The sequence below is a fragment of the Diplotaxodon limnothrissa genome, linkage group LG3 (assembly GCF_057381915.1).
Source record: "Diplotaxodon limnothrissa isolate DT_005_m linkage group LG3, D_limnothrissa_male_GT1.1, whole genome shotgun sequence".
In the NCBI taxonomy this organism is placed as follows: Eukaryota; Metazoa; Chordata; class Actinopteri; order Cichliformes; family Cichlidae; genus Diplotaxodon; species Diplotaxodon limnothrissa.
Window position 1 is genome coordinate 60,972,324 of NC_140598.1, and position 26,187 is coordinate 60,998,510.

Below are 26,187 nucleotides of genomic sequence, written 5' to 3' on the forward strand. Positions count from 1 at the left end.
TAAACCTCATATTCTATCAGTTGATGGTGATGGTGTACTGCATCTGGTGCAGCCTCCTGTTGAGCCAGACCAACATGCAGTTGTGAGTAATACTCCACAGATTATATGAGTTTACAGTAGAACAGCAATGTTGTCTATTTCTTTACTACAGGAAAATAATGAAGAAACATTGACAGCTGTTACAGAGGAGGAAGCAACAGAGACACTTTATGAGGTTTACATCTTTTAATACTTTGTGTACAGGAAACACAGGCGACCAATAAAGCCAGTTGAACAAAAAATCTGTTTATTCTTCTTTCAACATGTTGAGGTGATGGGTCAAAAGAAATGATTGTGACATATGGTGTCTCTGACTGCTCTTCCATCTTGTATGTCCGTGGGAGGGTCAGGATGTTCATGGTTTGGATCACTGCTGATGTTTGGTTCAGAAGGACAGTGTTCTCCTCTAATTGTGGCAATGTTGTGAAGAATCACACATGCCACAATAATGTCACATGCCCTTTCTGGGGTGACCCTGAGTCTTTGCAGGCACTGGAACCGGGCCTTAAGCATTCCGATAGTCATTTCAATTCTGGCTCTTGTCCTGCAATTAGCCAGATTATATCGCTGCTGTGGGCCCGGTTCAGGGTCAGGGTAAGGGGTAAGCAAATAGGGTAAACATGGATACCCCCTATCACCAAGCAAGTAGCCAGTGAACTCTCCTAAGACAGAAGGATACACTTCAGTTCAAATGTCCCTGAAGCAATTGGTCTTTATATATTTTAAAGTATTCTCAACTCACCATGTCCAAATTTTGTGCTCAGTGTACATTCACGGAATATTTGTGAGTCATGGACAGAGCCTGGCCACTTGGCTTCCACATTTGTGATAATGTTGGCAGCATCACATATGATCTTCACAGTGCAGAGAACACAAATTAGCATCCATTACTATAATGAAATAATTTGTTAGTTTGAAATGCTACAGGGAACTATGTACCTGTACATTAATGCTGTGGAAAGACTTCCTGTTCACATAGTCTCCTTCATTTACTGAAGGAGCAATGATTGGAATGTGAGTGCCATCTATACAGCCAATCACGCCTGGGAACCCTGAAAATAAATGTGCAATTTAAGTAGTAGTCCAAGTATCACCACATCATACATTAAGTTTTGGTCATCCTGATACCTGCAATTTTGTGGCATCCCTCTTTGATAAATCTTGTGGGTCTATGACCGGGGAACACCACAGACGAGTACAGGAGACGTTTCAGTGCAACTGTAACATTCCTGACTGCCCGACAGACGGTAGCCTTGGAAACGTGCTCAGCGTCACCAATATTATACAGAAAGCTCCCGTTTGCAAGAAACCGAAGTGCAATACAAATAATATGCAATGAACTGAGAGCATGTCCGCGATGTGTCACATGCGTAATATATGGCCTGAGGATGTTATCCAAATAAATTATAGATTGTGCTGAGAAACGGTAACGTTCGCACAGAAAATCATCAGGAAATGATAAAATGTCCAAACGCGCTCTGATCACTCTCTCCCGGCGGAGAGCTCTGCGGAGAATTTGGGCTTCACGATCTACTGGCTCTTCAAGGAAGTGGCACGCCATGTCCGACACTTCCTACTGTCAGGTTTCCGACAAAGGGGCGGAGACAGTCAGGGTTAGTTGTAGTAAACCTGCTAGGGGGCAGGTTAGCTTCACGGAGTGTGTCGTCATAGTGACTCACTCAGGCTGCAGCTGAACTCGCTTTGTGAAACCGAAAACCCAGAGTTTTCGTTAACTCAGGGTATACTTACTCAGTTTTTCCACTAAACCGGCTTCCTGAAACAGGGCCCTGGTGACCATAGAACACAGCTGACCTTGATGCTGTCAGAAGCATTGCAAAAAATACAAATTCTTATATGAGTACTGCTCAGAGTTTCTGCAGTGAGAATAATGGTCATCTAGCCAGGTACAGATTCCACTATTGAAGATTTAGAGGCACAACAAACAGACTACCCCAGGGCTTTTAGTTTTCTGTTTATGAACTCAGAGCTATGAAATGTTGACACAGTTACTTTTAACCACTGACTACAAATAACCACTGTGGGTAATTTATCATACACCATTGATCTTTTGAATGAAAACTGACTCATTTTGCAATAGGAAGGGATATTGATTCATCTGTTTTGGAGAGTGTCCTGTATATTTTGAACAGTAATTTGGGAAATTAAAGAATTACTCCACACTTGCTGGGATTTGCAATTTGACTGTGATTAGGCTTACATTTCTTTTTTACTAAAGATTTTATTTGTTGATATTCTAAAAATCATATCTTGTTAATCCCATACTGCATAACTAATCTGTCAAACAGAATAAAGTCTGTTCCATCAAATATATGTTCCAAGTATTTAATTCTTTTACAACTCCAATCTGGAAAGGTAATCTTATTATTGTTCTGTAGTATGTCAGGTGGGTGTACGTTTGCATGGGATTAAAGAAGACTTTTAGAAACGCCCACCGTGCTAAGAGGAGTTGATGTTGATGCATACATGTTGTCTGATATTTAAGCTAATGAATGGTAGGTCCGAAATCTCTATATTATTGCATATAGTAGCGTGTAGCCATGTCTGTTTCTCCCAGGGTCCCAGTGTAAAGTCCATGTGTCTCACTCTGTGTGTTTCCTGTTTGATTTTGACCGTCTCTCATCCCGTCTACAATGTGCTGAGTTTTGCTTCTTCTTGTGTCATAAAGTCTATTCATCACTGGTCAGATGTTTTGCTTCATTAATACTCAAAGTTTAGAGTACATTATGGAGAAACATGTTGGATTTTGAAAGGTTATAAACAAAAATATTAATCTCCTGGAATCTTTTTTTAGTTTAAATATTATATGTAAAAATATAAGATTAAAGACAGATATACATATATTTGTAAGAATAATTCCTGTTTAAAGGGGACATGAAAAGCTATACACATAAAAGCTCATTTACACCACTCATCCCTGCTCTCAAAAACTGACATAGATGTAACTCTGTCTGTAAAGCTGAATTTAGAAATAAGTGCGTAAAGTTTTAAACGTGACGTCATGTGGTTGGTCGGTTGCGGCTAATAGACTTAACATTGGTTTATGTTCATAATGACACCAATGTGATCAACCAACCAATCACCTGTCCCGCCCTAAAGCCCACTTCTATGTTGAAGAGGGAAACAAAGAAAAGGTTCTTCCAAGGACCATGGGTGGGCAAATAACCTGAAGTTTCCAGTGTATTTGTACTGGTTGGCCAGTGCCACTTCCTATCATGAAGTGTTAGAAGTGTTTAATGTCCCACGACCATAGTCTATGATGTTGTACAGCTGGTGTGGCAGAATTATAGACATGTACAAGAGTTTAGTCTATCTTTTTGCCACAGGTGAGCTGGAGAAGCCTGTTAGTTATCCTAAACAGATGCCTTGTAAGATGCCATGTCACACAAAGACTAAATAACCTGCTTTATTCTTGTAGGACTGAGAACTGCTTGTGACTACATATTTTACCCAGAAGGAACCTGTTACTGCATAAAGAAATAACACAGCCCTATGTCATGTGACCTAAAAAAGGCTAGACACAGTGTCATGGTCCTGGGCCATGTGGGCCCAGTATTCTTAGTTCTTTGTATTTTTGTATTTCGTTCCTTATTTAGGCCATGTCTTCTGAGTTGCCCTGTTGTGTTGTTCCCTAAGTGTTTTCCCTTCATGGCTCTCTCCCCCCTGTGTGCCCTCTATGTATTGATGAGCCCTCGTCTCCCTTTGTGGTTGTTTCATGTTTCCCCAGCCCGTTATGTCTGTGTTTTCCCCGTGCTCTCTCTCCTCCTGTCGGAACCTCTGTGCCTCTACATGTCATGTTCAGTTCACCCCGCCCTGTCTCGTTATGATTATCAGTGTCACCTGTGTTCCCCGTGTGTGCCCACTTTCCTCGTTTACCCTCTGTGTATTTCTGTCTGAGTCTCCCTCTGTTCGGCGTCGTGTTCTCCCTCATGTTGTGTGGATCTCCCTGTGTCTACCTTCGAGTATTAGTTTACGTTTTTCCGGTTTAGTTTTGCATGTCCTGTATTTTGTCCTGCCAGCATTAAAGCTGTGTTTCTTAAGTTCATCCCCGTGTTTGTGAATATTGCTATTGGGTCCTTCTCCTGCCTGCCACACAACGTATCATGACACACAGGGACAATAGAGGTTGACCTTGAACAAACTGTCATTGTATGAAAGCAGTGAAGCAAGAAAAGATAAGGCAGAAAAAATGTTTTAGATTTTTCTGTCCTGATACCGGTGCCAAGTTACAGAACATTTTGTTATACTTTTGCATTGCTATACACGCAAGAATGCTCTTTAAAGAGTCCAGCAGTAGCTGTGCACTGATAAACCTTGACAGCATACCAACAGAGGCATTTGGAGTGTTTCTTTTTCTTAGACATAGTAATGATATAACATATTTTACTTCAACCTTTACTGAGGACCCAGCTGGGTTGAGGTTTGGACTTGGAATGAGTCACTGGAACCACTTCAATTTTTTATTTTTCCACAATTCTAATATAGATTTTGGATGTAGAAGAACATGAAAGATCTTTCTGTCAGTCAGATCATTCTTGTTTGCAATAATAGTTTTGTTTGTCTTTTTTCTGACTGTGCTTTTATGATATTGAGGTAATACATTTTAAAATGTACTTTAACCATTTAAAATACTACAGAACGGTGTTGCTAATAGAGATGGGAAAGGCAAACTAGTTCCTGACTGTTGCACACTGCAAAAGAGTAATGTTCAAACCATGGCAGAGACTGATGTTTTGCACTTCAGAGTCTCTGTCTTGTGTTTAGCTCCCATAGTGATTGGTTTGCATTTCTAAATGTAGTGTACAAAAACAGCAAGACTTCCTACACAAAAGTTGGATTTTTAAAAAATACAAACTTGAAAGTAAAATCTGCACAGCTATCAGAAGGTCTGCAAACATTTGGGAGACAGGGTACAAGTGAAATGTAACGATCATTTTACATGGTACCACTTTATCAGTCAAATTCACATGAGTAGTGTTTTTGTGCCAGTGATCCATGACAGTATATTAACGGATTGGATTTATATAGCGCTTTTCAAGGCACCCAAAGCGCTTTACAATTACATCATTCATTCACTCTCACATTCACACACTGGTGGAGGCAAGCTACAGTTGTAGCCACAGCTGCCCTGGGGCAGACTGACAGAAGCGAGGCTGCCATATCGCGCCCAAGGACACAACGACCGGCAACCTTCCGGTTACATATGCGCTTCCCAACCCCCAGCGCCACGGTCGCCCCCCAGTATAGATATAAGCAGATTCTATCTATGGTGAAACGAAGTTGAAGACTGCCAATAAATCTGGATGTTCATGAACAACCAGATTCCTTTGCAAACAGGTTTAAGAGGTTTATTAGAAACTCAACCGGTGCAGAGGAAGGGTAAGGCAAGCTCCAGGCTGAATAGAGAGAAGCACATCCAAGAGTTGGCAGGCAAGTGACAGTGGCAAGCAAAGTCCTCCAGACTCAGAGCAATTTCTGACAGTATAGATATGCCTGGTGTTTCCCACAACTATAGCTGAGCAATCAGGCAAGGTATGGAGGAATCGGCTAATCTTTAAAAGGACAAAAGGATGATGAATGACACCATTTGACAATTACTGTGAAGTGGAGTGGAGCAAAAATGCAGGACGTTAGATTTTATCATACTAAAAACAAAAGTTCCCATGTGTTCAGTTAGGCAGTGCCATTGCTCCTGTTAACAAGTTCTTCCTCTTAAAACTCATTTTACAGTAGAATACACTAAAAATTAAAGAATTTAATTCCCACAAAATTAGACTGAAAGCACAAAACAAAATCTTTAGGAATTTGTGGCAAAAGAATGAGCAAAATAACTGCAAAATGACTCTGCTTATGCAATTTTTGATGCTTTTCAGTGAAAATGTAGTGAAGCAATGTTAATCCATTTAAACATTCATGATAAAAGCTACTCAAAGCATTCATAAAAGTCAACCAGTGATACAGCAGGTAAAATAAGTATCAAACAGGCCACCAATTTTCAAATTAAATATATTTCTAAAGATACACTGGATATGCAAAAAATGTGTACACTTTGCTTTGGAAAGAAATTGTATTTCCTGTGACCAGTGCAGTAAAGAATAAGGCTAGATGTTTTTAGATTTTACTTTCTGTTACTGGCATGGAGCGATTCAGCACAAAGAATTCTCTTTTACTTCCTTAAATCTTATCTATGCTGTTCACATGATCTTTAAATACTCACTGAGCAATGGTAAGACTTTAAACAAGTTTTTCGACAGGTTAGTGCTAAGCAGCATGCACACTTAGAAACATCTGAAGTACGGGGAGTTAAAATAGTGGTAAGAACAATCTATATCCACTTTATTTATCCATTCCAAAATATGGCTGAATGAGCTAATAATGTAACTAATTACACTGTTTTTCATCTTTTCTTAGTTGTAACTCATGGATTATACGGTGATCATCTTTGTGTTGATAGGTTGGTGCATCTTTTTGATTAATCCTGTTTGTACTTTTGTTTGTTCTGAACAATTACAGCTCCAGAAACCTATATACACAGGGATTTTTGTATAAACCCTAAATATGGGGGGGGAAGAAAAAAACAGTTGTGAATGTTGTTCTCCTGTAGAGTGTATTTTATTTAAGTTAAGATTTTGTCACTGAACAAAAGGGTAAGCATGAATACAAAAGAAAAGATGAAAGCTATAAATTCATGATAATATCTATATATTAACAATATGAATCAATAATAGCACTTTGCAAAGAGATTTTTGATTTATTTTATTTGATTGTTTGTTTGTTTTTTGCTTAAAAGTTGCTGCCAAACAAAAATGTCACAAAGGCGAACAAAGTTCTGTGAAACCTTACAGTAATGTTAAATTGAACACTACCAAAATAAAAGACAATGCTTTATTTCAGGAGCGCTGGTTAATGGTACATTTGGTCAAACTCATCAGTACTACTATGTGAGCACCTCACTGAACTGGACGGAGGCACAGAGCCACTGCAGAGATGTCTACACTGACCTGGCCACCATAGAAAGCACAGCTGACGTTAATGCTGTCAGAAGCATTGCAACAAACACAAGTAAGCTCTTAAAACTAGTGTTATAAATGTAACATATATGACTATACATATAAAACAAACTCCCAACATCTTGAGAAATCTAAATGGATTACATAAAACTAAAAAATTATATACTTTGGCTTGTTAAAGAAGAACAACAGTTTGTGGTTATTTCTGAATTGAAAAGTCTTGTTTTTATTTAATGAACATCTTTTTGAACAGGTAAGGCATGGATAGGTCTCCATGATGACCTGGAAAACAGTTGGAGATGGTCCCTAAATGACAGCAGCTTCTACGGTCAAGGAGAGACAACATTTAGAAACTGGTACGCTAATGAGCCTGACAATCTTTATGGACAGCAATACTGTGTGGCACTTTTAAGTGGGAGTCCATACAATGGTACATGGGATGACCGTGAGTGTGACAACATCCTAAACTTTGTGTGCTATAATGGTAAGTTTATAAGAATTATACATAATATTTTTGATGGTTTGCACAAGAAATGTTTTTTCGCCACAATTGTGAAAACATCTATAATTAGATCACTTTTTTTTTCTCAATGAACACAACACTTATTAGAGATTTTACAGATATCCATTCTGACATGTTGTATTTCTTCTCTTCTTCCATATATTTCCAGGTACAATAAATGGTCAAGAATCTTTTGTTAAGGTTAATTTGCCTATGAACTGGACTGATGCTCAGAGTTTCTGCAGGAACAATTATGTTGATCTACCCAGGTACAGGATTCATCCATCGCTATTGACGACTACAAGAAATAATATTAGTTTCTAAGATTATGAAGTCATGAAAATGAGATGCAGACACGATGGCCTTTTCATTCATTTCAATTGAGGTTGCACTACACATTCAATGATGTCTCTTTACCTACAAGATGTAAATGTTGAATTATTAAAATTAATTTATCATAAAGTGTTTAACTTTCAGTGTGTCACTAAATCCTTGAATTGTCACATAAGGTACTATGTTTCCAAAAGAACATAATAAGATACATAAGTGATGAAAAATAAGTGTGTGAAACTATATGTTAGATGCTTAGATGTCTATTGTTTAAACTCTGTATTCAAAGTTCTGCATGCCTTCTTACAGTATACGAAATCAGACAGAAAATGACAAGATCAAAGTCACAGCAAATGGAAGCTTTGTGTGGATTGGTCTGTATCGGCAAAAGGTGTGGTCTGATGGGAGTGACTCTCTGTTTCAATTCTGGGCCACTGGGCAACCAGACTCTGGAAATGAGCAGTGTGTTGCTGCAGATTTCAGTGACTCAGGACGATGGTCGGATGAATTGTGCTCCAACAGCTTTTCATCAATCTGTTTTACGACAAGTAATAGATCTAATTTCTACTCTCACATCCTACATAGATGTTAAGTTCTGCATAAAAAAATTTAAAAATGTACTTATTGTTGTTACTTTTTGTTTATGCGAAGCCAAGATCCCAGCTAAATATAGTGAAAATACAGTATACAGATTTTATTATATAAGATTATATAAAAATAAAGGCACTAACCACATGTCTTAAATTATTATTAATGAGGAATATCATCTGCTGTGAGTATGCAAGTGGCAAGAACTTAGGTACAAGTATAAATTAAAAACTGATTCAAAAGTGTATTTTAACTTAAATGGTTATGTCAGTCAATACTTCAAAGAATTGCTTACTTTTTACTGCATTGTCTTTGAAATCATTAATGGGCAAAATAAATGTTGTGACTTTCTATGATTTCTGCCATGACAGTAATGTTCAGTCTAACAGGACAAACGGAAACCAGCATCACTCTGCAGTGGAATAAAGTCAACAACAATGTCAGCTTTGTTCTCCAGTTTAATGGTACAGAGACAAGCATCAGTGCACCAGCTGGAAATGGACCAGTGAATCAAACAGTCTCATCTCTCACTGCTGGAACTCAATACACATTCACTCTCTACTCTGTGTTTGAGAACGTCAGAAGCAGTGGAGTCAGCATTACTGCAGTCACTGGTGAGTTAATCGGTTGATTTAAACTGCAATACAATGTTTTCACAAATAATTCAAGAATATAATGTTTTACTGTTTTTAACTAGTTAGAAATCAACTTTGAAGAATTTTTGAAACTTACTTTATTTTCTCATTTTTCCATTTAGCTCCTTCAAATGCACAAAACCTCATATCATCAGGACAAAATGAAACCAGCATCACTCTGCAGTGGAATAAAGTCAACAACAATGTCAGCTTTGTTCTCCAGTTTAATGGTACAGAGACAAGCATCAGTGCACCAGCTGGAAATGGACCAGTAATTCACACTGTCTCATCTCTCACTGCTGGAACTCAATACACATTCACTCTCTACTCTGTGTTTGAGAACGTCAGAAGCAGTGGAGTCAGCATTACTGCAGTCACTGGTAAGATATTAAATGAGTAAATACACTCAACAAAAATATAAACGCAACACCTTTGTTACTGCTCCCATTCCCCATGGGATGGACGTAGAGACCTAAAATTCATTCCAGATACACAATATAACCATCCCTCCCAAACAGTGGTCACAAATCAGTCCAAATGTGTGATAGTGGGCACATCTGCCATATTGAGATAATCCATCCCACCTCACAGGTGTGCCACATCAGGATGCTGATCTGACATCATGAGTAGTGCACAGGTGTACCTCAGACTGCCCACAACAAAAGGCCACCCTGGAATGTGCAGTTTTTTGCGCTATTGGGGGTCTGGGGACCCAGAACCGGTCAGTATCTGGTGTGACCACCATTTGCCTCATGCAGTGCAACACATCGTCGCATGGAGTCTATCAGATTGTCAATTGTGGCCTGTGGAATGTTGGTCCACTCCACTTCAATGGCTGTGCGAGGTTGTTGGATATTCGTGGGAACTGGTACACGCTGTCGTATACGCCGGTCAAGCACATCCCGAACATGCTCAATGGGTGACATGTCCGGTGAGTATGCTGGCCATGCAAGAACTGGGACATTCTCAGCTGCCATCTGCCCTGAACAATGTGAACCATGATTCATCCGTGAAGCGCACACCTCTCCAACGTGCCAGACGCCATCGAATGTGAGCATTTGCCCACACAAGTCTGTTACGGCGACGAGCTGGAGTCAGGTCAAGACCCCGATGAGGACGACGGGCATGCAGTTGAGCGTCCCTGAGACGGTTTCTGACAGTTTGTGCAGAAATTGTTTGGTTGTGCAAACCAATTCTTCCAGCAGCTGTCTGGGTGGCTGGTCTCAGACGATCTTGGAGGTGAACCTGCTGGATGTGGAGGTCCTGGGCTGGTGTGGTTACACGAGGTCTGCGGTTGTGAGGCCGGTTGGATGTGCTGCCATATTCTCTGAAACGCCTGTGGAGACGGCTTATGGTTGAGAAATGAACATTCAATGCACGGGCGACAGATCTGGTTGACATTCCTGCTGTCAGCATGCCAGTTGCACGCTCCCTCATTGCTTGTGGCATCTGTGGCATTTTGCTGTGAGACAAAACTGCACATTCCAGGGTGGCCTTTTGTTGTGGGCAGTCTGAGGTACACCTGTGCACTACTCATGATGTCAGATCAGCATCCTGATGTGGCACACCTGTGAGGTGGGATGGATTATCTCAATATGGCAGATGTGCCCACTACCACACGTTTGGACTGATTTGTGACCACTGTTTGGGAGGGATGGTTATATTGTGTATCTGGAATGAATTTTAGGTCTCTACGTCCATCCCATGGGGAATGGGAGCAGTAACAAAGGTGTTGCGTTTATATTTTTGTTGAGTGTAGTTAAATAGAGACAGTGGCGAAAGATTAAACATGTCTTCTTTAGAAACAGGAAGTGAGGACCTCATGTTTGCCAAAGAAAACCCAGACCACAGTAGATTGGTAAAATCTTGTATAGCACTGATTTAAACACACACAAACAATGACTGATTTTACAATACAAGCAGTTGTGTTCTGATATTACCGTGGACAAAACTTAATTCTGAGTGTGGCTAAACCATGTGATATGGCTACTTCAGAATATTTTACATCGTGTTGTTTTTCTGTTGAGCAGTTACTGACACATTTGCTTGAAATTAAAAAAAATTTCTAGATCCTCTAAACACAGAAGGTTTGACTTCACATTGAACATGACTATTAGTTAAATATTAACAAATACAAATAATATTGGGGACGCATGTAAGGGCGACATGAGAGATCCCAATAATTTACTCCAACTTTAATTTCGGCTTCACACAACTGAACACTCAAGGAGCAAAAAAACCTAACCCTTTCACTTCCCCTCACAATGCTTGTGAGTGGAGCCATCTGGTGGTCCAACATATTAGTAATAAAAAGACACTGCATCAACTTATACAGGGAAAAACAGGCCTTGGGCATTAAATAAATGTTTTTTTTTATGTTATTTTCTTTTTCTCCTAGCTCCCACAAATGCAGTAAATCTCTTATCGTCAGGACAAACGGAAACCAGCATCACTCTGCAGTGGAATATAATCATCAACAATGTCAACTTTGTTCTCCAGTTTAATGGTACAGAGACAAACATTAGTGCAACAGCTGGAAATGGATCAGTAACTCACACAGTCTCATCTCTCACTGCTGGAACTCAATACACATTCACTCTCTACTCTGTGTTTGAGAACGTCAGAAGCAGTGGAGTCAGCATTACTGCAGTCACTGGTGAGTTAATCAATTGATATAAACTGCAATACAATGTTTTCACAAACTACTGATAATAATTCAACAGTATAATTTTTGACTGTTTTTAACTAGTGAGAAATCCATTTTGAAGAATTTTTGAAACTTACTTTATTTTCTCATTTTTCCATTTAGCTCCTTCAAATGCACAAAACCTCATATCATCAGGACAAAATGAAACCAGCATCACTCTGCAGTGGAATAAAGTCAACAACAATGTCAGCTTTGTTCTCCAGTTTAATGGTACAGAGACAAGCATCAGTGCATCAGCTGGAAATGGACCAGTGAATCAAACAGTCTCATCTCTCACTGCTGGAACTCAATACACATTCACTCTCTACTCTGTGTTTGAGAACGTCAGAAGCAGTGGAGTCAGCATTACTGCAGTCACTGGTAAGTTAATCAATTGATTTAAACTGCAATACAATATTTTCACAAAATACTGATAATAATTCAACATTATAATTTTTTACTGTTTTTAACTAGTGAGAAATCCATTTTGAAGAATTTTTGAAACTTACTTTATTTTCTCATTTTTCCGTTTAGCTCCTTCAAATGCACAAAACCTCATATCATCAGGACAAAATGAAACCAGCATCACTCTGCAGTGGAATAAAGTCAACAACAATGTCAGCTTTGTTCTCCAGTTTAATGGTACAGAGACAAGCATCAGTGCACCAGCTGGAAATGGACCAGTGAATCAAACAGTCTCATCTCTCACTGCTGGAACTCAATACACATTCACTCTCTACTCTGTGTTTGAGAACGTCAGAAGCAGTGGAGTCAGCATTACTGCAGTCACTGGTGAGTTAATCAATTGATTTAAACTGCAATACAGTATCTTCAAAAAATACTGATAATAATTCAACATTATAATTTTTTACTGTTTTTAACTAGTGAGAAATCCATTTTGAAGAATTTTTGAAACTTACTTTATTTTCTCATTTTTCCATTTAGCTCCTTCAAATGCACAAAACCTCATATCATCAGGACAAAATGAAACCAGCATCACTCTGCAGTGGAATAAAGTCAACAACAATGTCAGCTTTGTTCTCCAGTTTAATGGTACAGAGACAAGTATCAGTTCACCAGCTGGAAATGGACCAGTGAATCAAACAGTCTCATCTCTCACTGCTGGAACTCAATACACATTCACTCTCTACTCTGTGTTTGAGAACGTCAGAAGCAGTGGAGTCAGCATTACTGCAGTCACTGGTAAGATAATCAATTGATTTAAACTGCAATACAATGTTTTCACAAACTACTGATAATAATTCAACAGTATAATTTTTGACTGTTTTTAACTAGTGGGGAATCAATTTTGAAGAATTTTTGAAACTTACTTTATTTTCTCATTTTTCCATTTAGCTCCTTCAAATGCACAAAACCTCATATCATCAGGACAAAATGAAACCAGCATCACTCTGCAGTGGAATAAAGTCAACAACAATGTCAGCTTTGTTCTCCAGTTTAATGGTACAGAGACAAGCATCAGTGCACCAGCTGGAAATCGACCAGTGAATCAAACAGTCTCATCTCTCACTGCTGGAACTCAATACACATTCACTCTCTACTCTGTGTTTGAGAACATCAGAAGCAGTGGAGTCAGCATTACTGCAGTCACTGGTAAGATAATCAATTGATTTAAACTGCAATACAATGTTTTCACAAACTACTGATAATAATTCAACAGTATAATTTTTGACTGTTTTTTACTAGTGAGAAATCAATTTTGAAGAATTTTTGAAACTTACTTTATTTTCTCATTTTTCCATTTAGCTCCTTCAAATGCACAAAACCTCATATCATCAGGACAAAATGAAACCAGCATCACTCTGCAGTGGAATAAAGTCAACAACAATGTCAGCTTTGTTCTCCAGTTTAATGGTACAGAGACAAGCATCAGTGCACCAGCTGGAAATGGACCAGTGAATCAAACAGTCTCATCTCTCACTGCTGGAACTCAATACACATTCACTCTCTACTCTGTGTTTGAGAACGTCAGAAGCAGTGGAGTCAGCATTACTGCAGTCACTGGTGAGTTAATCAATTGATTTAAACTGCAATACAGTATCTTCAAAAAATACTGATAATAATTCAACATTATAATTTTTTACTGTTTTTAACCAGTGAGAAATCCATTTTGAAGAATTTTTGAAACTTACTTTATTTTCTCATTTTTCCATTTAGCTCCTTCAAATGCACAAAACCTCATATCATCAGGACAAAATGAAACCAGCATCACTCTGCAGTGGAATAAAGTCAACAACAATGTCAGCTTTGTTCTCCAGTTTAATGGTACAGAGACAAGCATCAGTGCACCAGCTGGAAATGGACCAGTGAATCAAACAGTCTCATCTCTCACTGCTGGAACTCAATACACATTCACTCTCTACTCTGTGTTTGAGAACGTCAGAAGCAGTGGAGTCAGCATTACTGCAGTCACTGGTAAGATAATCAATTGATTTAAACTGCAATACAATGTTTTCACAAAATACTGATAATAATTCAACATTATAATTTTTTACTGTTTTTAAGTAGTGAGAAATCAATTTTGAAGAATTTTTTAAACTTACTTTATTTTCTCATTTTTCCATTTAGCTCCTTCAAATGCACAAAACCTCATATCATCAGGACAAAATGAAACCAGCATCACTCTGCAGTGGAATAAAGTCAACAACAATGTCAGCTTTGTTCTCCAGTTTAATGGTACAGAGACAAGCATCAGTGCACCAGCTGGAAATGGACCAGTGAATCAAACAGTCTCATCTCTCACTGCTGGAACTCAATACACATTCACTCTCTACTCTGTGTTTGAGAACGTCAGAAGCAGTGGAGTCAGCATTACTGCAGTCACTGGTGAGTTAATCAATTGATTTAAACTGCAATACAATATTTTCACAAACTACTGATAATAATTCAACAGTATAATTTTTTACTGTTTTTAACTAGTTAGAAATCAATTTTGAAGAATTTTTGAAACTTACTTTATTTTCTCATTTTTCCATTTAGCTCCTTCAAATGCACAAAACCTCATATCATCAGGACAAAATGAAACCAGCATCACTCTGCAGTGGAATAAAGTCAACAACAATGTCAGCTTTGTTCTCCAGTTTAATGGTACAGAGACAAGCATCAGTGCACCAGCTGGAAATGGACCAGTGAATCAAACAGTCTCATCTCTCACTGCTGGAACTCAATACACATTCACTCTCTACTCTGTGTTTGAGAACGTCAGAAGCAGTGGAGTCAGCATTACTGCAGTCACTGGTAAGATAATCAATTGATTTAAACTGCAATACAATGTTGTCACAAACTACTGATAATAATTCAACAGTATAATTTTTGACTGTTTTTAACTAGTGAGAAATCAATTTTGAAGAATTTTTGAAACTTACTTTATTTTCTCATTTTTCCATTTAGCTCCTTCAAATGCACAAAACCTCATATCATCAGGACAAAATGAAACCAGCATCACTCTGCAGTGGAATAAAGTCGACAACAATGTCAGCTTTGTTCTCCAGTTTAATGGTACAGAGACAAGCATCAGTGCACCAGCTGGAAATGGACCAGTGAATCAAACAGTCTCATCTCTCACTGCTGGAACTCAATACACATTCACTCTCTACTCTGTGTTTGAGAACGTCAGAAGCAGTGGAGTCAGCATTACTGCAGTCACTGGTGAGTTAATCAATTGATTTAAACTGCAATACAGTATTTTCAAAAAATATTGATAATAATTCAACATTATAATTTTTTACTGTTTTTAACTAGTGAGAAATCCATTTTGAAGAATTTTTGAAACTTACTTTATTTTCTCATTTTTCCATTTAGCTCCTTCAAATGCACAAAACCTCATATCATCAGGACAAAATGAAACCAGCATCACTCTGCAGTGGAATAAAGTCAACAACAATGTCAGCTTTGTTCTCCAGTTTAATGGTACAGAGACAAGCATCAGTGCACCAGCTGGAAATCGACCAGTGAATCAAACAGTCTCATCTCTCACTGCTGGAACTCAATACACATTCACTCTCTACTCTGTGTTTGAGAACGTCAGAAGCAGTGGAGTCAGCATTACTGCAGTCACTGGTAAGATAATCAATTGATTTAAACTGCAATACAATGTTTTCACAAACTACTGATAATAATTCAACAGTATAATTTTTGACTGTTTTTAACTAGTGAGAAATCAATTTTGAAGAATTTTTGAAACTTACTTTATTTTCTCATTTTTCCATTTAGCTCCTTCAAATGCACAAAACCTCATATCATCAGGACAAAATGAAACCAGCATCACTCTGCAGTGGAATAAAGTCAACAACAATGTCAGCTTTGTTCTCCAGTTTAATGGTACAGAGACAAGCATCAGTGCACCAGCTGGAAATGGACCAGTGAATCAAACAGTCTCATCTCTCACTGCTGGAACTCAATACACATTCACTCTCTACTCTGTGTTTGAGAACGTCAGAAGCAGTGGAGTCAGCATTACTGCAGTCACTGGTGAGTTAATCAATTGATTTAAAATGCAATTCAATGTTTTCACAAACTACTGATAATAATTCAACAGTATAATTTTTGACTGTTTTTAACTAGTGAGAAATCCATTTTGAAGAATTTTTGAAACTTACTTTATTTTCTCATTTTTCCATTTAGCTCCTTCAAATGCACAAAACCTCATATCATCAGGACAAAATGAAACCAGCATCACTCTGCAGTGGAATAAAGTCAACAACAATGTCAGCTTTGTTCTCCAGTTTAATGGTACAGAGACAAGCATCAGTGCACCAGCTGGAAATCGACCAGTGAATCAAACAGTCTCATCTCTCACTGCTGGAACTCAATACACATTCACTCTCTACTCTGTGTTTGAGAACGTCAGAAGCAGTGGAGTCAGCATTACTGCAGTCACTGGTAAGATAATCAATTGATTTAAACTGCAATACAATGTTTTCACAAAATACTGATAATAATTCAACATTATAATTTTTTACTGTTTTTAAGTAGTGAGAAATCAATTTTGAAGAATTTTTTAAACTTACTTTATTTTCTCATTTTTCCATTTAGCTCCTTCAAATGCACAAAACCTCATATCATCAGGACAAAATGAAACCAGCATCACTCTGCAGTGGAATAAAGTCAACAACAATGTCAGCTTTGTTCTCCAGTTTAATGGTACAGAGACAAGCATCAGTGCACCAGCTGGAAATGGACCAGTGAATCAAACAGTCTCATCTCTCACTGCTGGAACTCAATACACATTCACTCTCTACTCTGTGTTTGAGAACGTCAGAAGCAGTGGAGTCAGCATTACTGCAGTCACTGGTGAGTTAATCAATTGATTTAAACTGCAATACAATATTTTCACAAACTACTGATAATAATTCAACAGTATAATTTTTTACTGTTTTTAACTAGTTAGAAATCAATTTTGAAGAATTTTTGAAACTTACTTTATTTTCTCATTTTTCCATTTAGCTCCTTCAAATGCACAAAACCTCATATCATCAGGACAAAATGAAACCAGCATCACTCTGCAGTGGAATAAAGTCAACAACAATGTCAGCTTTGTTCTCCAGTTTAATGGTACAGAGACAAGCATCAGTGCACCAGCTGGAAATGGACCAGTGAATCAAACAGTCTCATCTCTCACTGCTGGAACTCAATACACATTCACTCTCTACTCTGTGTTTGAGAACGTCAGAAGCAGTGGAGTCAGCATTACTGCAGTCACTGGTGAGTTAATCAATTGATTTAAAATGCAATTCAATGTTTTCACAAACTACTGATAATAATTCAACAGTATAATTTTTGACTGTTTTTAACTAGTGAGAAATCAATTTTGAAGAATTTTTGAAACTTACTTTATTTTCTCATTTTTCCATTTAGCTCCTTCAAATGCACAAAACCTCATATCATCAGGACAAAATGAAACCAGCATCACTCTGCAGTGGAATAAAGTCAACAACAATGTCAGCTTTGTTCTCCAGTTTAATGGTACAGAGACAAGCATCAGTGCACCAGCTGGAAATGGACCAGTGAATCAAACAGTCTCATCTCTCACTGCTGCAACTCAATACACATTCACTCTCTACTCTGTGTTTGAGAACGTCAGAAGCAGTGGAGTCAGCATTACTGCAGTCACTGGTGAGTTAATCAATTGATTTAAACTGCAATACAGTATTTTCAAAAAATATTGATAATAATTCAACATTATAATTTTTTACTGTTTTTAACTAGTGAGAAATCCATTTTGAAGAATTTTTGAAACTTACTTTATTTTCTCATTTTTCCATTTAGCTCCTTCAAATGCACAAAACCTCATATCATCAGGACAAAATGAAACCAGCATCACTCTGCAGTGGAATAAAGTCAACAACAATGTCAGCTTTGTTCTCCAGTTTAATGGTACAGAGACAAGCATCAGTGCACCAGCTGGAAATGGACCAGTGAATCAAACAGTCTCATCTCTCACTGCTGCAACTCAATACACATTCACTCTCTACTCTGTGTTTGAGAACGTCAGAAGCAGTGGAGTCAGCATTACTGCAGTCACTGGTGAGTTAATCAATTGATTTAAACTGCAATACAGTATTTTCAAAAAATATTGATAATAATTCAACATTATAATTTTTTACTGTTTTTAACTAGTGAGAAATCCATTTTGAAGAATTTTTGAAACTTACTTTATTTTCTCATTTTTCCATTTAGCTCCTTCAAATGCACAAAACCTCATATCATCAGGACAAAATGAAACCAGCATCACTCTGCAGTGGAATAAAGTCAACAACAATGTCAGCTTTGTTCTCCAGTTTAATGGTACAGAGACAAGCATCAGTGCACCAGCTGGAAATCGACCAGTGAATCAAACAGTCTCATCTCTCACTGCTGGAACTCAATACACATTCACTCTCTACTCTGTGTTTGAGAACGTCAGAAGCAGTGGAGTCAGCATTACTGCAGTCACTGGTGAGTTAATCAATTGATTTAAAATGCAATTCAATGTTTTCACAAACTACTGATAATAATTCAACAGTATAATTTTTGACTGTTTTTAACTAGTGAGAAATCCATTTTGAAGAATTTTTGAAACTTACTTTATTTTCTCATTTTTCCATTTAGCTCCTTCAAATGCACAAAACCTCATATCATCAGGACAAAATGAAACCAGCATCACTCTGCAGTGGAATAAAGTCAACAACAATGTCAGCTTTGTTCTCCAGTTTAATGGTACAGAGACAAGCATCAGTGCACCAGCTGGAAATCGACCAGTGAATCAAACAGTCTCATCTCTCACTGCTGGAACTCAATACACATTCACTCTCTACTCTGTGTTTGAGAACGTCAGAAGCAGTGGAGTCAGCATTACTGCAGTCACTGGTAAGATAATCAATTGATTTAAACTGCAATACAATGTTTTCACAAACTACTGATAATAATTCAACAGTATAATTTTTGACTGTTTTTAACTAGTGAGAAATCAATTTTGAAGAATTTTTGAAACTTACTTTATTTTCTCATTTTTCCATTTAGCTCCTTCAAATGCACAAAACCTCATATCATCAGGACAAAATGAAACCAGCATCACTCTGCAGTGGAATAAAGTCAACAACAATGTCAGCTTTGTTCTCCAGTTTAATGGTACAGAGACAAGCATCAGTGCACCAGCTGGAAATGGACCAGTGAATCAAACAGTCTCATCTCTCACTGCTGGAACTCAATACACATTCACTCTCTACTCTGTGTTTGAGAACGTCAGAAGCAGTGGAGTCAGCATTACTGCAGTCACTGGTGAGTTAATCAATTGATTTAAAATGCAATTCAATGTTTTCACAAACTACTGATAATAATTCAACAGTATAATTTTTGACTGTTTTTAACTAGTGAGAAATCAATTTTGAAGAATTTTTGAAACTTACTTTATTTTCTCATTTTTCCATTTAGCTCCTTCAAATGCACAAAACCTCATATCATCAGGACAAAATGAAACCAGCATCACTCTGCAGTGGAATAAAGTCAACAACAATGTCAGCTTTGTTCTCCAGTTTAATGGTACAGAGACAAGCATCAGTGCACCAGCTGGAAATGGACCAGTGAATCAAACAGTCTCATCTCTCACTGCTGCAACTCAATACACATTCACTCTCTACTCTGTGTTTGAGAACGTCAGAAGCAGTGGAGTCAGCATTACTGCAGTCACTGGTAAGATAATCAATTGATTTAAACTGCAATACAATGTTGTCACAAACTACTGATAATAATTCAACAGTATAATTTTTGACTGTTTTTAACTAGTGAGAAATCCATTTTGAAGAATTTTTGAAACTTACTTTATTTTCTCATTTTTCCATTTAGCTCCTTCAAATGCACAAAACCTCATATCATCAGGACAAAATGAAACCAGCATCACTCTGCAGTGGAATAAAGTCAACAACAATGTCAGCTTTGTTCTCCAGTTTAATGGTACAGAGACAAGCATCAGTGCACCAGCTGGAAATGGACCAGTGAATCAAACAGTCTCATCTCTCACTGCTGGAACTCAATACACATTCACTCTCTACTCTGTGTTTGAGAACGTCAGAAGCAGTGGAGTCAGCATTACTGCACTCACTGGTAAGTTAATCAATTGATTTAAACTGCAATACAATGTTTTCACAAACTACTGATAATAATTCAACAGTATAATTTTTGACTGTTTTTAACTAGTGAGAAATCAATTTTGAAGAATTTTTGAAACTTACTTTATTTTCTCATTTTTCCATTTAGCTCCTTCAAATGCACAAAACCTCATATCATCAGGACAAAATGAAACCAGCATCACTCTGCAGTGGAATAAAGTCAACAACAATGTCAGCTTTGTTCTCCAGTTTAATGGTACAGAGACAAGCATCAGTGCACCAGCTGGAAATCGACCAGTGAATCAAACAGTCTCATCTCTCACTGCTGGAACTCAATACACATTCACTCTCTACTCTGTGTTTGAGAACGTCAGAAGCAGTGGAGTCAGCATTACTGCAGTCACTGGTAAGATAATCAATTGATTTAAACTGCAATACAATGTTTTCACAAACTACTGATAATAATTCAACAGTATAATTTTTGACTGTTTTTAACTAGTGAGAAATCAATTTTGAAGAATTTTTGAAACTTACTTTATTTTCTCATTTTTCCATTTAGCTCCTTCAAATGCACAAAACCTCATATCATCAGGACAAAATGAAACCAGCATCACTCTGCAGTGGAATAAAGTCAACAACAATGTCAGCTTTGTTCTCCAGTTTAATGGTACAGAGACAAGCATCAGTGCACCAGCTGGAAATGGACCAGTGAATCAAACAGTCTCATCTCTCACTGCTGGAACTCAATACACATTCACTCTCTACTCTGTGTTTGAGAACGTCAGAAGCAGTGGAGTCAGCATTACTGCAGTCACTGGTAAGTTAATCAATTGATTTAAACTGCAATACAATGTTTTCACAAACTACTGATAATAATTCAACAGTATAATTTTTGACTGTTTTTAACTAGTGAGAAATCAATTTTGAAGAATTTTTGAAACTTACTTTATTTTCTCATTTTTCCATTTAGCTCCTTCAAATGCACAAAACCTCATATCATCAGGACAAAATGAAACCAGCATCACTCTGCAGTGGAATAAAGTCAACAACAATGTCAGCTTTGTTCTCCAGTTTAATGGTACAGAGACAAGCATCAGTGCACCAGCTGGAAATGGACCAGTGAATCAAACAGTCTCATCTCTCACTGCTGGAACTCAATACACATTCACTCTCTACTCTGTGTTTGAGAACGTCAGAAGCAGTGGAGTCAGCATTACTGCAGTCACTGGTGAGTTAATCAATTGATTTAAAATGCAATTCAATGTTTTCACAAACTACTGATAATAATTCAACAGTATAATTTTTTACTGTTTTTAAGTAGTGAGAAATCAATTTTGAAGAATTTTTGAAACTTACTTTATTTTCTCATTTTTCCATTTAGCTCCTTCAAATGCACAAAACCTCATATCATCAGGACAAAATGAAACCAGCATCACTCTGCAGTGGAATAAAGTCAACAACAATGTCAGCTTTGTTCTCCAGTTTAATGGTACAGAGACAAGCATCAGTGCACCAGCTGGAAATGGACCAGTGAATCAAACAGTCTCATCTCTCACTGCTGGAACTCAATACACATTCACTCTCTACTCTGTGTTTGAGAACGTCAGAAGCAGTGGAGTCAGCATTACTGCAGTCACTGGTGAGTTAATCAATTGATTTAAAATGCAATACAGTATTTTCAAAAAATATTGATAATAATTCAACATTATAATTTTTTACTGTTTTTAACTAGTGAGAAATCCATTTTGAAGAATTTTTGAAACTTACTTTATTTTCTCATTTTTCCATTTAGCTCCTTCAAATGCACAAAACCTCATATCATCAGGACAAAATGAAACCAGCATCACTCTGCAGTGGAATAAAGTCAACAACAATGTCAGCTTTGTTCTCCAGTTTAATGGTACAGAGACAAGCATCAGTGCACCAGCTGGAAATGGACCAGTGAATCAAACAGTCTCATCTCTCACTGCTGGAACTCAATACACATTCACTCTCTACTCTGTGTTTGAGAACGTCAGAAGCAGTGGAGTCAGCATTACTGCAGTCACTGGTGAGTTAATCAATTGATTTAAAATGCAATTCAATGTTTTCACAAACTACTGATAATAATTCAACAGTATAATTTTTGACTGTTTTTAACTAGTGAGAAATCAATTTTGAAGAATTTTTGAAACTTACTTTATTTTCTCATTTTTCCATTTAGCTCCTTCAAATGCACAAAACCTCATATCATCAGGACAAAATGAAACCAGCATCACTCTGCAGTGGAATAAAGTCAACAACAATGTCAGCTTTGTTCTCCAGTTTAATGGTACAGAGACAAGCATCAGTGCACCAGCTGGAAATGGACCAGTGAATCAAACAGTCTCATCTCTCACTGCTGCAACTCAATACACATTCACTCTCTACTCTGTGTTTGAGAACGTCAGAAGCAGTGGAGTCAGCATTACTGCAGTCACTGGTAAGATAATCAATTGATTTAAACTGCAATACAATGTTGTCACAAACTACTGATAATAATTCAACAGTATAATTTTTGACTGTTTTTAACTAGTGAGAAATCCATTTTGAAGAATTTTTGAAACTTACTTTATTTTCTCATTTTTCCATTTAGCTCCTTCAAATGCACAAAACCTCATATCATCAGGACAAAATGAAACCAGCATCACTCTGCAGTGGAATAAAGTCAACAACAATGTCAGCTTTGTTCTCCAGTTTAATGGTACAGAGACAAGCATCAGTGCACCAGCTGGAAATCGACCAGTGAATCAAACAGTCTCATCTCTCACTGCTGGAACTCAATACACATTCACTCTCTACTCTGTGTTTGAGAACGTCAGAAGCAGTGGAGTCAGCATTACTGCAGTCACTGGTGAGTTAATCAATTGATTTAAAATGCAATTCAATGTTTTCACAAACTACTGATAATAATTCAACAGTATAATTTTTGACTGTTTTTAACTAGTGAGAAATCAATTTTGAAGAATTTTTGAAACTTACTTTATTTTCTCATTTTTCCATTTAGCTCCTTCAAATGCACAAAACCTCATATCATCAGGACAAAATGAAACCAGCATCACTCTGCAGTGGAATAAAGTCAACAACAATGTCAGCTTTGTTCTCCAGTTTAATGGTACAGAGACAAGCATCAGTGCACCAGCTGGAAATGGACCAGTGAATCAAACAGTCTCATCTCTCACTGCTGGAACTCAATACACATTCACTCTCTACTCTGTGTTTGAGAACGTCAGAAGCAGTGGAGTCAGCATTACTGCAGTCACTGGTAAGTTAATCAATTGATTTAAACTGCAATACAATATTTTCACAAACTACTGATAATAATTCAACAGTATAATTTTTTACTGTTTTTAACTAGTTAGAAATCCATTTTGAAGAATTTTTGAAACTTACTTTATTTTCTCATTTTTCCATTTAGCTCCTTCAAATGCACAAAACCTCATATCATCAGGACAAAATGAAACCAGCATCACTCTGCAGTGGAATAAAGTCAACAACAATGTCAGCTTTGTTCTCCAGTTTAATGGTACAGAGACAAGCATCAGTGCACCAGCTGGAAATGGACCATTGAATCACACAGTCTCATCTCTCACTGCTGGAACTCAATACACATTCACTCTCTACTCTGTGTTTGAGAACGTCAGAAGCAGTGGAGTCAGCATTACTGCAGTCACTGGTGAGTTAATCAATTGATTTAAACTGCAATACAATGTTTTCACAAACTACTGATAATAATTCAACATTATAATTTTTGACTGTTTTTAACTAGTGAGAAATCCATTTTGAAGAATTTTTGAAACTTACTTTATTTTCTCATTTTTCCATTTAGCTCCTTCAAATGCACAAAACCTCATATCATCAGGACATAATGAAACCAGCATCACTCTGCAGTGGAATAAAGTCAACAACAATGTCAGCTTTGTTCTCCAGTTTAATGGTACAGAGACAAGCATCAGTGCACCAGCTGGAAATGGACCAGTGAATCAAACAGTCTCATCTCTCACTGCTGGAACTCAATACACATTCACTCTCTACTCTGTGTTTGAGAACGTCAGAAGCAGTGGAGTCAGCATTACTGCAGTCACTGGTGAGTTAATGAATGTTAGTGATATGTTACAAACCAACTTCAGCAATGTTTGTTTACAGAAGGAAATGCAAACATAGAAAATGTTAAATGCAGTGCATCTTTTACTGACCAATGTAACATTTTAAATCAATCTCTAGACAATATTTAATGATGTCTGAAGGTGCAGTAAATTTGGTTCCACTTAATAATCGATCAAGAGCATTTGGGACATTAGAAGATTAAACTCAGCAACATATGATGGAAAACATAAATGAATAATTTTCATATGCAAATTAGAAACAATAACTTATAATGAAGAGCAGTTACTGACAGTCATGGTACATCAGTACTTTATTGTTGTACTAGCAGTAAGGATTGGTCTAGCAAGACCTGCTACTGAAACTAAAAGCTGGTATGTGTACTACTTGCACAAGAGAAAGCAAACACATTTTAATACTTTCTTAAACAAGTCACTTCACTCCTCATTTTCTCTCTCAGCTCCTCCAGATGCTGAAGGATTCAAATCAACAGGACAAACTGAGAGCAGCATCACTCTGCAGTGGAATAAAATCAACAACAATGTCAGCTTTGTTCTCCAGTTTAATGGTACAGAGACAAGCATCAGTGCACCAGCTGGAAATGGACCAGTAATTCAAACAGTCTCATCTCTCACTGCTGGAACTCAATACACATTCACTCTCTACTCTGTGTTTGAGAACGTCAGAAGCAGTGGAGTCAGCATTACTGCAGTCACTGGTGAGTTAATCAATTGATTTAAACTGCAATACAGTATTTTCAAAAACTACTGATAATAATTCAACAGTGTTTTTTTTTTTTTTTTACTTTTCAGAATTCAATTTTCAGGAAAACAGTTGCATAATTTGAATTTAATTTGAAATATCTTTTTTTTCATGTAAAAACATCACTGATTCTGCTTCCCATATCTTAAGGGCCTAGTAAGTATTTGCATTTCTTTAATTTGCTGCACTTCTGAATTATTTCTTTGTGTCTGCAATTATCTCTTTGTGTCATTTGGTGATTTTAGTTTTTGTTTTTTACTTATATTTGTCTGATGGGTTTGGGTCTGGAAATCCAGTTGGAAAGCTATGTAAAATATTTTATACTTTATTAACTATCGAACATAGAAACTATATCATATAAACTTATTTTGCATTAGTGTTTTTTGAGACATCCACCAACATGTCTCAAAAAAGTAAGGATGGGGATAGCAAAAGACTGGAAAAAGAAGTGGTACTCAAAAGGAGCTGCTGGAGGAACCTTTTCAGCTAAGCAGATTACATGATCGGTTATAGGAAGAGCACTTTAGAGAGGCCCGGTTTCTCAAGAGTAAAGATTGGTAATTTTGTCTGAAATGCAAAAACAAAGTGAATAATAATAATAAATAAATAAGTAATATAACGTTCCTGAACATAAAACTGCTAAGACTTTGAATATCTCATCATTGTCATACAGTACATAATGTCTTTGAAAACTTTGCGCAATTTGGAGAAATCTCTCCAATATCAGCAATAGATGTCCATATTTCATGTCTAACTTTCAGAAATTGTTGTGAAGATATTCTACTCTGCCATCCACAAATGCAGGTTAAAGCTCTATCATGCAAAGACATAGGTAAACACAAAATGCCACTGCCTTCTATTGGCCAAAGCTTATTTAAAATGGACTGAG

General features: G+C 37.3%; 1 pseudogene; it reads left to right on the plus strand.

Moving 5' to 3' along the window:
- Nucleotides 1–26,187, plus strand: part of LOC146636773 (uncharacterized) — a 34,161-nt pseudogene that overhangs the window by 7,045 nt on the left and 929 nt on the right.